The sequence below is a fragment of the Cherax quadricarinatus genome, chromosome 29 (genome assembly GCF_038502225.1).
Source record: "Cherax quadricarinatus isolate ZL_2023a chromosome 29, ASM3850222v1, whole genome shotgun sequence".
NCBI classification, from domain to species: Eukaryota; Metazoa; Arthropoda; class Malacostraca; order Decapoda; family Parastacidae; genus Cherax; species Cherax quadricarinatus.
Window position 1 is genome coordinate 15,296,472 of NC_091320.1, and position 15,307 is coordinate 15,311,778.

Here is a 15,307-nt window from a genome sequence, read left to right on the forward strand (position 1 = left end):
TTACACTTCTAACCCCCTCCTCCCCCACTATGGTGCTAACACCATACACATTACACTTCTAACCCCCTCCTCCCCCACTATGGTGCTAACACCATACACCTTACACTTCTAACCCCCTCCTCCTCCACTATGGTGCTAACACCATACACCTTACACTTCTAACCCCCTCCTCCCCCACTATGGTGCTAACACCATACACCTTACACTTCTAACCCCCTCCTCCCCCACTATGGTGCTAACACCATACACCTTACACTTCTAACCCCCTCCTCCCCCACTATGGTGCTAACACCATACACCTTACACTTCTAACCCCCTCCTCCTCCACAATGGTGCTAACACCATACACCTTACATTTCTAACCCCCTCCTCCTCCACTATGGTGCTAACACCATACACCTTACACTTGTAACACCCTCCTCCCCCACTATGGTGCTAACACCATACACCTTACACTTCTAACCCCCTCCTCCTCCACTATGGTGCTAACACCATACACCTTACACTTGTAGCACCCTCCTCCTCCACTATGGTGCTAACACCATACACCTTACACTTGTAACACCCTCCTCCCCCACTATGGTGCTAACACCATACACCTTACACTTCTAACCCCCTCCTCCTCCACTATGGTGCTAACACCATACACCTTACACTTCTAACACCCTCCTCCTCCCCACAATGGTGCTAACACCATACACCTTACACTTCTAACCCCCTCCTCTTCCCCACAATGGTGCTAACACCATACACCTTACACTTCTAACCCCCTCCTCTTCCCCACAATGGTGCTAACACCATACACCTTACACTTCTAACCCCCTCCTCTTCCCCACAATGGTGCTAACACCATACATCTTACACTTCTAACCCCCTCCTCCCCCACAATGGTGGTAACACCATACACCTTACACTTCTAACCCCCTCCTCCTCCACAATGGTGCTAACACCATACACCTTACACTTCTAACCCCCTCCTCCTCCACTATGGTGCTAACACCATACACCTTACACTTCTAACACCCTCCTCCTCCACTATGGTGCTAACACCATACACCTTACACTTCTAACCCCCTCCTCCTCCACTATGGTGCTAACACCATACACCTTACACTTCTAACCCCCTCCTCCTCAACTATGGTGCTAACACCATACACCTTACACTTCTAACCCCCTCCTCCTCCACTATGGTGCTAACACCATACACCTTACACTTCTAACACCCTCCTCCTCAACTATGGTGCTAACACCATACACCTTACACTTCTAACCTCCTCCTCCCCCACTATGGTGCTAACACCATACACCTTACACTTCTAACCTCCTCCTCCCCCACTATGGTGCTAACACCATACACCTTACACTTCTAACCTCCTCCTCCCCCACTATGGTGCTAACACCATACACCTTACACTTCTAACACCCTCCTCCCCCACTATGGTGCTAACACCATACACCTTACACTTCTAACCCCCTCCTCCTCCACTATGGTGCTAACACCATACAACTTACACTTCTAACCCCCTCCTCCTCCACTATGGTGCTAACACCATACAACTTACACTTCTAACCCCCTCCTCCTCCACTATGGTGCTAACACCATACAACTTACACTTCTAACCCCCTCCTCCTCCACTATGGTGCTAACACCATACAACTTACACTTCTAACCCCCTCCTCCTCCACTATGGTGCTAACACCATACAACTTACACTTCTAACCCCCTCCTCCTCCACTATGGTGCTAACACCATACAACTTACACTTCTAACCCCCTCCTCCTCCACTATGGTGCTAACACCATACAACTTACACTTCTAACCCCCTCCTCCTCCACTATGGTGCTAACACCATACACCTTACACTTCTAACCCCCTCCTCCCCCACTATGGTGCTAACATCATACACCTTACACTTCTAACCCCCTCCTCTTCCACTATGGTGCTAACACCATACACCTTACACTTCTAACCCCCTCCTCCTCCACTATGGTGCTAACACCATACACCTTACACTTGTAACACCCTCCTCCTCCACTATGGTGCTAACACCATACACCTTACACTTCTAACCCCCTCCTCCTCCACTATGGTGCTAACACCATACACCTTACACTTCTAACCCCCTCCTCCTCCACTATGGTGCTAACACCATACACCTTACACTTCTAACCCCCTCCTCCTCCACTATGGTGCTAACACCATACACCTTACACTTCTAACACCCTCCTCCTCCACTATGGTGCTAACACCATACACCTTACACTTCTAACCCCCTCCTCCTCCACTATGGTGCTAACACCATACACCTTACACTTCTAACCCCCTCCTCCTCCACTATGGTGCTAACACCATACATCTTACACTTCTAACACCCTCCTCCCCCACTATGGTGCTAACACCATACACCTTACACTTCTAATCCCCTCCTCCTCCACTATGGTGCTAACACCATACACCTTACACTTCTAACCCCCTCCTCCTCCACTATGGTGCTAACACCATACACCTTACACTTCTAACCCCCTCCTCCTCCACTATGGTGCTAACACCATACACCTTACACTTCTAACCCCCTCCTCCTCCACTATGGTGCTAACACCATACACCTTACACTTCTAACCTCCTCCTCCCCCACTATGGTGCTAACACCATACACTTCTAACCTCCTCCTCCCCCACTATGGTGCTAACACCATACACCATACACTTCTAACCCCCTCCTCCCCCACTATGGTGCTAACACCATACACTTCTAACCTCGTCCTCCCCCACTATAGTGCTAACACCATACACTTCTAACACCCTCCTCCTCCACTATGGTGCTAACACCATACAACTTACACTTCTAACACCCTCCTCCTCCACTATGGTGCTAACACCATACAACTTACACTTCTAACCCCCTCCTCCTCCACTATGGTGCTAGCACCATACAACTTACACTTCTAACCTCCTCCTCCCCCACTATGGTGCTAACACCATACAACTTACACTTCTAACCTCCTCCTCCCCCACTATTGTGCTAACACCATACAACTTACACTTCTAACCTCCTCCTCCCCCACTATGGTGCTAACACCATACAACTTACACTTCTAACCTCCTCCTCCCCCACTATGGTGCTAACACCATACAACTTACACTTCTAACACCCTCCTCCTCCACTATGGTGCTAACACCATACAACTTACACTTCTAACCTCCTCCTCCCCCACTATGGTGCTAACACCATACAACTTACACTTCTAACCCCCTCCTCCTCCACTATGGTGCTAACACCATACAACTTACACTTCTAACCTCCTCCTCCCCCACTATGGTGTTAACACCATACAACTTACACTTCTAACCCCCTCCTCCTCCACTATGGTGCTAACACCATACAACTTACACTTCTAACCTCCTCCTCCCCCACAAGTCAAAGTTATATCTACTTTCACTTGAATAAACATATTTTCAGAAGCACATTAAATAAACATAGAAATGCACGAATCATCAATACGTTTGTAATGTAATTAATGAACATCTATCAACACTGACATTATATTCTCACATTATATACACAAGACATATATAAACTGTTACTGGTACATATATAAACTGTTACTGGTACATATATAAACTGTTACTGGTACATATATAAACTGTTACTGGTACATATATAAATTATATTAAATTCTAACTTACCAGCAGCAACAATATTTATGCAAAATCATATTAGTATTCATACTGTTTTTCCACCATATATATATATATATATATATATATATATATATATATATATATATATATATATATATATATACTGAAATATGTTCTACTTGGTTATAATCCGCTACATAAATTATACCAAATTATTATAAAAGAAATCCTGTCTTATAGAAACCAAACAACAAACTGAAGTATTTTGCAGATTATAATATTCTAGTATTGTAACTTGATTAAATAATTGTTCAATAGTCACAAATTAATTTTAAGGCTGTCCAGAATGCTCGACTTTCTATACTGTAAGTCATGTTAACTATGTCATGTTAACTAAGTCATGTTAACTATGTCATGTTAACTAAGTCATGTTAACTAAGTCATGTTAACTATGTCATGTTAACTAAGTTATGTTAACTAAGTCATGTTAACTAAGTCATGTTAACTAAGTCATGTTAACTAAGTCATGTTAACTAAGTCATGTTAACTAATCCTATATAAATTGTGTACTTTATAGAATAAAAATTATGATTATCAGACAAAGAAAAATGCGTAGGGGCGCAACGAGTACATTGACAGACAACACAATAAGTGTCCGGGGTTCAAGACTGTTCAACTTCCTCTCAGCATATATAAGGGGAATTACCAATAGACCCCCGGCTATCTTTAAGAAGGAACTGGACAGGCACCTAAAGTCAGTACCTGACCAACCAGGCTGTGGTTCGTACGTCAACTTGTATGAGGCCAGCAGTAACAGCCTGGTTTTTCAGACCCTGATCCACCATGAGGCCTGGTCTCAGACTCTCCAGGCAAACATGAAAACTTTTTTTTTATTTTATTTAAAACCGCATTTACAAAAAACATAGATATGTGCAATTTATTGGTGCATATTATGATCAACATCCACACTGGTTCTCCTATAATATAATATTACACTAACACAAATTCAACGTAACCAACATCCTGTCTAAAAACACAAAAATGTACATAATACATTAACATCCTCACTTCCGCTTCCCCTCCCACCTCATTTTTTTTTCATATTTTATTTAAAACCAATACAGTTTAACATAAAAATAAAGAAACAGTATGGATCTCAATCAAATTAACTGACACACGGATTGCACCTACATGCTGGCAAGATATTACTGTCAAACATACAACAACAACTTACGGCAAGAACATAGCTACAAAAAATACTGTCACAGGGTCATGAATTGACATATATACACATTCATTGATGCAAAACCTTGCATATATATAAACTGTACATATAACATGACATCTGACAAAGGCTCAATACACTTGAACATAAAATATACAAAGAAGTTATATCAGTTAAATCCCATCCTTCGCATTAATCAAAAAACCAAAACCTAACATCATAATCTTACTAGAACATCTACATACTTATCCCTAACAATACAGCTTTACATATACCAACATACGAATAAACAGAAAAGGAATACAGGTTAGAACACAATAACTGAAGCTCTATACTGTTACAATAAATCTATATACAAAATCTCAGACACAAATGGACTACGTCACTAAACTGTCTAGTTATGTCTGTATAACATACAGACTAAAACTTAACATCAAGAACTTAGCATTGACACCAAACCGGTATCAGGGTACAGACCATAATTATAAACTTTAAAAAGAATCGAATCATACATATATAAAGTACTATTACATAACGTCTGACCCATAACAAAGGCTCAATACAATAGAAAGGGATATATATATACACACACCCACACACACACACACACACACACACACACACACACATACACACACACACACCGACTTAGGACAAAATGGTAACTAACACACACACACACACACACACACACACACACACACACACACACACACACACACATACACACATACACACCGATTAAGGGAAATCGGCCTGACGACACTGGAGGACAGGAGGGTCAGGGGAGACATGATAACGACATATAAAATACTGCGTGGAATAGACAAGGTGGACAAAGATAGGATGTTCCAGGGAGGGGACACAGAAACCAGAGGCCACAATTGGAAGTTGAAGACACAAATGAGTCAGAGAGATAGTAGGAAGTATTTCTTCAGTCATAGAGTTGTAAGGCAGAGGAATAGCCTAGAAAATGACGTAGTGGAGGCAGGAACCATACACAGTTTTAAGACGAGGTTTGATAAAGCTCATGGAGCGGGGAGAGAGAGGGCCTAGTAGCAACCGGTGAAGAGGCGGGGCCAGGAGCTAGGACTCGACCCCTGCAACCACAAATAGGTGAGTACACACACACCGACTTAGGACAAAATGGTAACCCACACACACACACACACACACACACACACACGTACACAAAAATTTTCACAACATCACATTAATCAGATGCACTGTATGCACAAAGCATCCTTGGCCCTCTTCTCTTTCTCCTATACATAAATGACCTACCAAATGCTTCGCAATTACTCAAACCCACACTTTTTGCAGATGACACTACATACGTCTTCTCTCACCCGAGCCCAGTCACGCTAGCCAATACTGTAAACACCGAATTACAGAAAATATCTACCTGGATGAGGACTAACAAACTTACACTAAACATTGACAAAACCTACTTCATTCAGTTTGGTAACAGAGCTACAGATGTCCCTCTTAACATAATGATAAACGGATCACCTATCACAAAGCTAACAGAGGGAAAATTCTTAGGAATCCACCTTGATAATAGACTCAAATTTCATACACTTATACAACAAATTTCTAAGAAAATTTCCAAGACTGTAGGCATACTATCGAAGATACGGTACTATGTTCCACAGTCAGCCCTCCTGGCCCTATATCACTCTCTTATTTACCCCTATCTCACCTATGGAATTTGTGCATGGGGCTCAACAACAATTAACCATCTCAGACCACTAATTACCCAACAAAAGGCTGCAGTTAGAATGATAACAAATTCTCACTACAGGCAACACACTCCACCAATATTCAAAACACTCAACCTACTCACCATACAAAACATCCATACTTATTATTGCACCTATTACATACATAGAACACTTAACTCTGATATTAACCCTCCCCTCAAACATCTCCTTGCCAACCTCAACAGAACACATGACCATAACACAAGGCACAGATCACTCTTTGATGTTCCTCGTGTCCATCTCACGCTATGCAAAAACTCAATGCACATAAAAGGCCCTAAAATCTGGAATTCATTACCTGTAAATATAAAAGAAACACTACTTGTTTATAAATTCAAGTTTCTTCTCAAAAATCACTTACTCACTCAAAACCAAATAAATACTGAATAACTGAACCTTATAAATTGTATATCCTAAATGTTACTCACAATTATATCACACAAATGTTAAACCTAGGACCCAATCTAACTTTATTATTTTTTTTAAATACACTACCTAACAGAATACTCCATTCTACTGAATGTACAACAATGCATGCAACCATATGACCTGTCTTTGTAATACTCATTTGTGCTTTATAGTTATCTGTTTACAATAATGTTTTATCACTGATTTCATCATTGCTTAGTTAATCTTAAGTTAATTTTAAGCCAGCCCGTAATGCTATGCATATAAGTGGCTTTGGCATGCTGCTCTTACCTGTATTTTTTTGTACCTCTGTATGTATGCTAAAATTACTAAATAAATAAATAAATAAAAAACCAGGAAACCTTTCCAAAACCCACATTCACAACACTCTCACGACCCCCCCCCCTCTCCCAAAGGAGGCGAGCCCGCTGTGACCCCCTGACTCCCTCCAACCTATGAAAACCCCTTCACTCACTCATCAATCACAGATTTACGAGAATCCCTAACGTTAGCATTCTATACCCCTCTGAGAAAACCTGATCCCACCTCCTCCCATACAAATCTCTGTTTTATATTACAGACCATTCTGGAGAAATACCCTGACTTTGCTAGCTGTAAATAAAGCATTACCACATGTGTGCATGTGTGTGTGTGTGTGTGTGTGTGTGTGTGTGTGTGTGTGTGTGTGTGTGTGTGTGTGTGTGTGTGTGTGTGTGTGTTTGTGTGTATGTGTTTGAGTGTTTGAGTGTGTGTGTGTGTGTGTGTGTGTGTGTGTGTGTGTGTGTATGGGTGTGTGTGTGTGTGTGTGTGTACTCACCTATTTGTACTCACCTATTTGTGGTTGCAGGGGTCGATTCATAGCTCCTGGCCCCGCCTCTTCACTGATTGCTACTAGGTCCTCTCTCTTCCTGCCCCATGAGCTCCATCATACCTCGCCTTAAAACTATGTATGGTTCCCGCCTCCACTACTACACTTTCTAGGCCATTCCACGGCCTGACCACTCTATGACTGAAGAAATACTTTCTAACATCCCTTTGATTCATCTGAGTCTTCAACTTCCAATTGTGACCTCTTGTGTCTGTGTCCCATCTCTGGAACATCCCGTCTTTGTCCACCTTGTCTATTCCGCGCAGTATTTTATATGTCGTTATCATGTCTCCCCTGACCCTCCTGTCCTCCAGTGTCGTCAGGCCGATTTCCCTCAACCTTTCTTCGTAGGACAATCCCCGTAGCTCTGGGACTAGTCTTGTTGCAAACCTTTGCACCTTCTCTAATTTCTTGACGTGCTTGACTAGGTGTGGATTCCAAACTGGTGCTGCATACTCCAGTATGGGCCTGACGTAAATAGTATACAGAGTCTTGAACGAATCCTTGCTGAGGTATCGGAACGCTATCCGTAGGTTTGCCAGGCGCCCGTATGCTGCAGCAGTTATCTGATTGATGTGCGCCTCAGGAGATATGCTCGGTGTTATACTCACCCCCAGATCTTTTTCCTTGAGTGAAGTTTGCAGTCTTTGGCCATCTAAACTATATACTGGACCAGGCTTGTAGCCTGTCCAGGTCTCTTTGTAGTCCTGCCTGATCCTCATCCGATTTGATTCTTCTCATTAACTTCACATCATCTGCAAACAAGGACACTTCTGAGTCTATCCCTTCCGTTATGTCGTTCACATATACCAAGAACAGCACAGGTCCTAGGACTGACCCCTGTGGAACCACGCTTGTCACAGGCGCCCACTCTGACACCTCGTCACGTACCATGACTCGTTGTTGCCTCCCTGTCAGGTATTCTCTGATCCATTGCAGTGCCTTTCCTGTTATGTGTGCCTGATCCTCTAGCTTTTGCAGTAACCTCTTATGAGGAACTGTGTCGAAGGCCTTCTTGCAGTCCAAAAAAATGCAGTCGATCCACCCCTCTCTCTCTTGTCTTACTTCTGTCACCTTATCATAAAACTCTAGTAGGTTTGTGACATTGGATTTTCCTTCCCTGAAACCGTGCTGGTTGTCAATTATACACTTGTTTCTTTCCAGGTGCTCCACCTCTCTCCTCCTGATGATCTTCTCCATGACCTTGCATACTATACACGTTAGTGATACAGGTCTGTAGTTTAGTGCCTCATGTCTGTCTCCCTTTTTAAAAATTGGGACTACATTTGCCATCTTCCATACCTTGGGGAGTTGCCCAGTTTCAATTGATGTGTTGAAGATCTTTGTTAATGGTACACACAATATCTCTGCTCCCTCTTTAAGGACCCACGGAGAGATGTTGTCTGGTCCCACCGCCTTTGAGGTGTCAAGTTCGCACAGCAGCTTCTTCACCTCCTCCTTGGTTATATGTATTTCATCCAGCACTTGCTGGTGCCCCCCTCTGTTCTGATTTCCTGGAGTCCTACTGGTTTCCACTGTAAATACTTCTTGAAATCTCGTGTTGAGCTCCTGACATACCTCTCGGTCGTTTCTTGTGAATTCCCCATCACCCTTCCTCAGTCTGATTACCTGGTCCTTGACTGTTGTTTTCCTCCTGATGTGGCTGTACAACAGCTTCGGGTCAGTCTTGACTTTTGATGCTATGTCATTTTCATATTGTCTCTGAGCCTCCCTTCTTATCTGTGCATATTCGTTTCTGGCTCTTCAGCTAATCTCTTTATTTTCCTGAGTTCTCTGTCTTCTGTACCTTTTCCATTCTCTAGCACACCTAGTTTTTGCCTCCCTACACCTTTGGGTGAACCAAGGACTCGTTCTGTTCTTCCCATTATTTCTGTTTCCCTTGGGAACAAACCTCTCCTCTACCTCCTTGCATTTTGTTGCCACATAGTCCATCATTTCTTGTACTGGTTTTCCTGTCAGTTCCCTCTCCCACTGAATGTCTTGAAGGAAGTTCCTCATGCCTGGGTAGTTCCCCCTTTTGTAGTTTGGTTTTTCCCAGCCTATTCCTGCTACTCTCTCCACTTGGAGCTCAACTATGTAGTCGAAGCACAGAACCACATGATCACTAGCTCCCAGGGGCCTTTCATACATGATATCCTCGATGTCCGAACAACTCAAGGTGAATACAAGGTCCAGTCTAGCTGGTTCATCCTCTCCTCTCTCTCTGGTAGTGTCTCTAACATGTTGATGCATGAGGTTTTCCAGTACCACATCCATCATCTTGGCTCTCCATGTTTTGGGACCCCCATGGGGCTCCAGATTTTCCCAGTCAATCTCCTTGTGATTGAAATCACCCATAACTAGTAACTTTGCTCCCCCCATGTGTGCTCTCCTGGCCACCTCGGCTAGTGTGTCGACCATTGCTCTGTTGCTCTCATCGTATTCTTCTCTTGGCCTCCTGCAGTTCTGTGGTGGGTTGTACATTACTGCAATTATCACCTTATGTCCCTCAGACTGGATTGTTCCTACTAAGTAGTCCCTTTCGCCCGTGCCATCCATTCCTTCCATTTTCTCAAAACCCCACTGGTTTTTAATGAGCAGTGCAACTCCTCCTCCCCCTCTCCTCCCTCTGTCTTTCCTGAGGATTTGATATCCGGATGGAAAGATTGAATCTGTTATTATTCTGGTGAGTTTTGTTTCTGTGAGTGCTATTATGTCTGGGGATGTCTCCTTGATTCTTTCGTGCCACTCCTCATACTTATTTGTTATTCCATCTGCATTTGTATACCACACCTTCAAATTCTTTTCTAAGACTGAGGTCTGGGAGGTGTATTGGGGTTGGGGAAGTGGGAGACCTGATAAGGAACTATGGGTGGTTGCTGTGGGGGTGGAGTTTGTAGTGTAGTGGGTGGGGGCATTGGATGTGGCATGGGTGTTTTGGTTTAGAGTGTTTGGTTGCACTGGGGTTGACCTGGTTGGGAGGCTTCTATAGGAAGTTGTGAGGGAGGCTGTATTTGATCTTCCTGTGTCTGGGATCTCCTGTCTGTCTTCTCCATCCCTTCTCTTTCCTCCTTTCGCCTTTGTACCATCTCTCTCAGTTTCCACCTTTCTTCTTGTGTTCTGTCGCAGTCGAGATACACCTTCCTGTATGCCGGCATGTCCCTTAATCGTGCTTTCTCCTGCAGGATCCTGTTCCGAGTCGATTCTGCCTTGAATGTCACTTTCACTTGCCGGGTTCTTTGTTTTACAAACCCCCCTATTCTCTGAAAATTTTCCAGCTGGGTCATGTCGTCTTCTCCTATTGCTTTCATGATGCTTTCAATTGCTTTTTTTTTCCCTTGTTTTCTTTCTTCATATGTTTCCCCTTCAACTTCCTGGAGCCCATACACAAAGACTGACCTCACCCTTTCATTCTCCCACTGCATATCCCTGTGTATCCCCTCATTCAATTTGGTTTCCTCCATTGCAACTTTCCTTTCTTCAGTTTCACTAGCTACTGTACTTGGAGTCAGTGGCCTGTCATTTTCCCTTCTCGGCTTTCCCTGGGCTCTGCTATGGTCTGTTAGGGCCTCCACATATAGCTTAGCTCTTTCATTTACTACTGTGTGTATGAGTGTGTGTGCGTGTGTGTGTGTATGAGTTTGTGTATGTGTGTGTGTGTGTGTGTGTGTGTGTGTGTGTGTGTGTGTGTGTGTGTGTGTGTGTTTATATGTTTGTGTGTTTATATGTGTGTGTGTGTGTATGAATTTGTATATGTGTGTGTGTGTGTGTGACTCTACAATCAATATAATTGCTCATTACTCTAAAATTTGTTCATGATTGTAGCCATGTATAAACATAAGTAACCATTCTTACAGTATTCATTACCTTTGTAACTTGTGAGTTCATTACCTTGTACCTAGTTCAGCCATCAAAACTTTGGGGCCCGGTCCTTGGACCCATTGTGTACCTCTGTAATTTGTAAATACCTTTGTAACTTGTCATGATTGTGACTAGACCTACCTGGAGTTCATTACCTTTGTAAATTGTGAGTTCATTACCTTTGTAAATTGTGAATTCATTACCTCTGTAACTTGCTCAGCTATCAAAACTTTGAGGCCCAGTCCCTGGACCCATTATGTACCTCTGTAATCTTTTGACTAACGCCCACACGATGGGTATGGGGTGCATAATAAACATATTAAACTAACGACACATCGTACGATAGAACATTACCGCCAGAACCTTCCTTCTCTCCTCACTATCCCCTCTCCCCCTAAAGCCAGCAACAAACAACAAAATACCTTTCATCCGTGGACTGCTTGCAGAGGCAAAGGCAATGTTCGCGGCTTTCACTGAGACCCACATAAAGGATCACTTAGACAACGAAATATGGATCCCAGGTTACAACCTATACAGATGTGACAGAGTGAACAGGCAAAAGGGGGGGGTTGGCCTGTACATTGCAGAGTCACTTGTTTGCACAGAACTGCTAAATGCCTCAAATGATGTAGTGGAAGTTTTAGCAGTAAAGGTCGAGAACCAAAACCTAGTCATTGTGATAGTCTACAAGCCTCCGGATGCAACATCCCAGCAATTCCAGGAACAGCTGTTAAAAATTGACCACTGTCTGGAAAACCTTCCAGCTCCTGCACCCAACATCTTGCTCCTGGGGGATTTCAACTTAAGGCACCTAAAATGGAGGAATATAGCAAATAATATTGTTGCAGTAATAACACCAGGAGGCAGCTCTGATGAAAACTCACACTCACGCGAGCTTTTAAATCTCTGCACAAAATTCAATTTAAACCAGCAAATAATAGAGCCTACTAGACTGGAGAATACACTAGACCTCATCTTCACTAACAATGATGATCTGATAAGAAATATCACCATATCAAAAACAATATACTCAGATCACAACATAATTGAGGTTCAGTCATGTATGCGCGGAGCCCCAGACCGACATAATGAGATTAGTCACGAGGGAGCATTCACCAAATTCAACTTCAATAACAAAAACATAAAGTGGGACCAAGTAAACCAAGTCCTAACCGATATAAGCTGGGAAGATATACTAAGCAACACAGACCCCAACTTATGCCTAGAACAGATTAACTCGGTAGCACTCGATGTATGCACAAGGCTTATTCCTCTAAGAAAAAGGAGGAGTAGATGTAAAACAGAAAGAGACAGGCGCTCCCTTTACAGGCGACGGAAAAGAATAACAGAGCGGCTAAAAGAGGTCAATATATCTGAAATGCGTAGGGAGACACTGGTCAGAGAAATAGCAAGCATCGAACTTAAGCTAAAAGAATCCTTTAGGAGTCAGGAATCGCGGGAAGAACTAAAAGCCATAAATGAAATCGAAAGAAACCCAAAGTATTTCTTCTCCTATGCCAAATCAAAATCGAGAACAACGTCCAGTATTGGGCCCCTACTTAAACAAGATGGGTCCTACACAGATGACAACAAGGAAATGAGTGAGCTACTCAAGTCCCAATATGACTCAGTTTTTAGCAAGCCGCTAACCAGACTGAGAGTCGAAGATCAAAATGAATTTTTTATGAGAGAGCCACAAAATTTGATTAACACAAGCCTATCCGATGTTATCCTGACGCCAAATGACTTCGAACAGGCGATAAATGACATGCCCATGCACTCTGCCCCAGGGCCAGACTCATGGAACTCTGTGTTCATCAAGAACTGCAAGAAGCCCCTATCACGAGCCTTTTCCATCCTATGGAGAGGGAGCATGGACACGGGGGTCGTCCCACAGTTACTAAAAACAACAGACATAGCCCCACTCCACAAAGGGGGCAGTAAAGCAACAGCAAAGAACTACAGACCAATAGCACTAACATCCCATATCATAAAAATCTTTGAAAGGGTCCTAAGAAGCAAGATCACCACGCATCTAGAAACCCATCAGTTACACAACCCAGGGCAACATGGGTTTAGAACAGGTCGCTCCTGTCTGTCTCAACTATTGGACCACTACGACAAGGTCCTAAATGCACTAGAAGACAAAAAGAATGCAGATGTAATATATACAGACTTTGCAAAAGCCTTCGACAAGTGTGACCATGGCGTAATAGCGCACAAAATGCGTGCTAAAGGAATAACAGGAAAAGTCGGTCGATGGATCTATAATTTCCTCACTAACAGAACACAGAGAGTAGTCGTCAACAGAGTAAAGTCCGAGGCAGCTACGGTGAAAAGCTCTGTTCCACAAGGCACAGTACTCGCTCCCATCTTGTTCCTCATCCTTATATCCGACATAGACAAGGATGTCAGCCACAGCACCGTGTCTTCCTTTGCAGATGACACCCGAATCTGCATGACAGTGTCTTCCATTGCAGACACTGCAAAGCTCCAGGCAGACATCAACCAAATCTTTCAGTGGGCTGCAGAAAACAATATGAAGTTCAACGATGAGAAATTTCAATTACTCAGATATGGTAAACATGAGGAAATTAAATCTTCATCAGAGTACAAAACAAATTCTGGCCACAAAATAGAGCGAAACACCAACGTCAAAGACCTGGGAGTGATCATGTCGGAGGATCTCACCTTCAAGGACCATAACATTGTATCAATCGCATCTGCTAGAAAAATGACAGGATGGATAATGAGAACCTTCAAAACTAGGGAGGCCAAGCCCATGATGACACTCTTCAGGTCACTTGTTCTATCTAGGCTGGAATATTGCTGCACACTAACAGCACCTTTCAAGGCAGGTGAAATTGCCGACCTAGAAAATGTACAGAGAACTTTCACGGCGCGCATAACGGAGATAAAACACCTCAATTATTGGGAGCGCTTGAGGTTCCTAAACCTGTATTCCCTGGAACGCAGGAGGGAGAGATACATGATTATATACACCTGGAAAATCCTAGAGGGACTAGTACCGAACTTGCACACGAAAATCACCCACTACGAAAGCAAAAGACTTGGCAGACGATGCACCATCCCCCCAATGAAAAGCAGGGGTGTCACTAGCACGTTAAGAGACCATACAATAAGTGTCAGGGGCCCGAGACTGTTCAACTGCCTCCCAGCACACATAAGGGGGATTACCAACAGACCCCTGGCAGTCTTCAAGCTGGCACTGGACAAGCACCTAAAGTCAGTTCCGGATCAGCCGGGCTGTGGCTCGTATGTTGGTTTGCGTGCAGCCAGCAGCAACAGCCTGGTTGATCAGGCTCTGATCCACCAGGAGGCCTGGTCTCAGACCGGGCCGCGGGGGCGTTGACCCCCGGAACTCTCTCCAGGTAAACTCCAGGTAATAATCTACCATGATATAATCTAAAGCTCTTATGACACCCTCGTCTAACCCACCCATTTCTAGACTTAAAGCACGCAAAACCGACACCCCACAGCCCCCCACCCTCTGTACCAACCTATTTAACCAGCACCTAA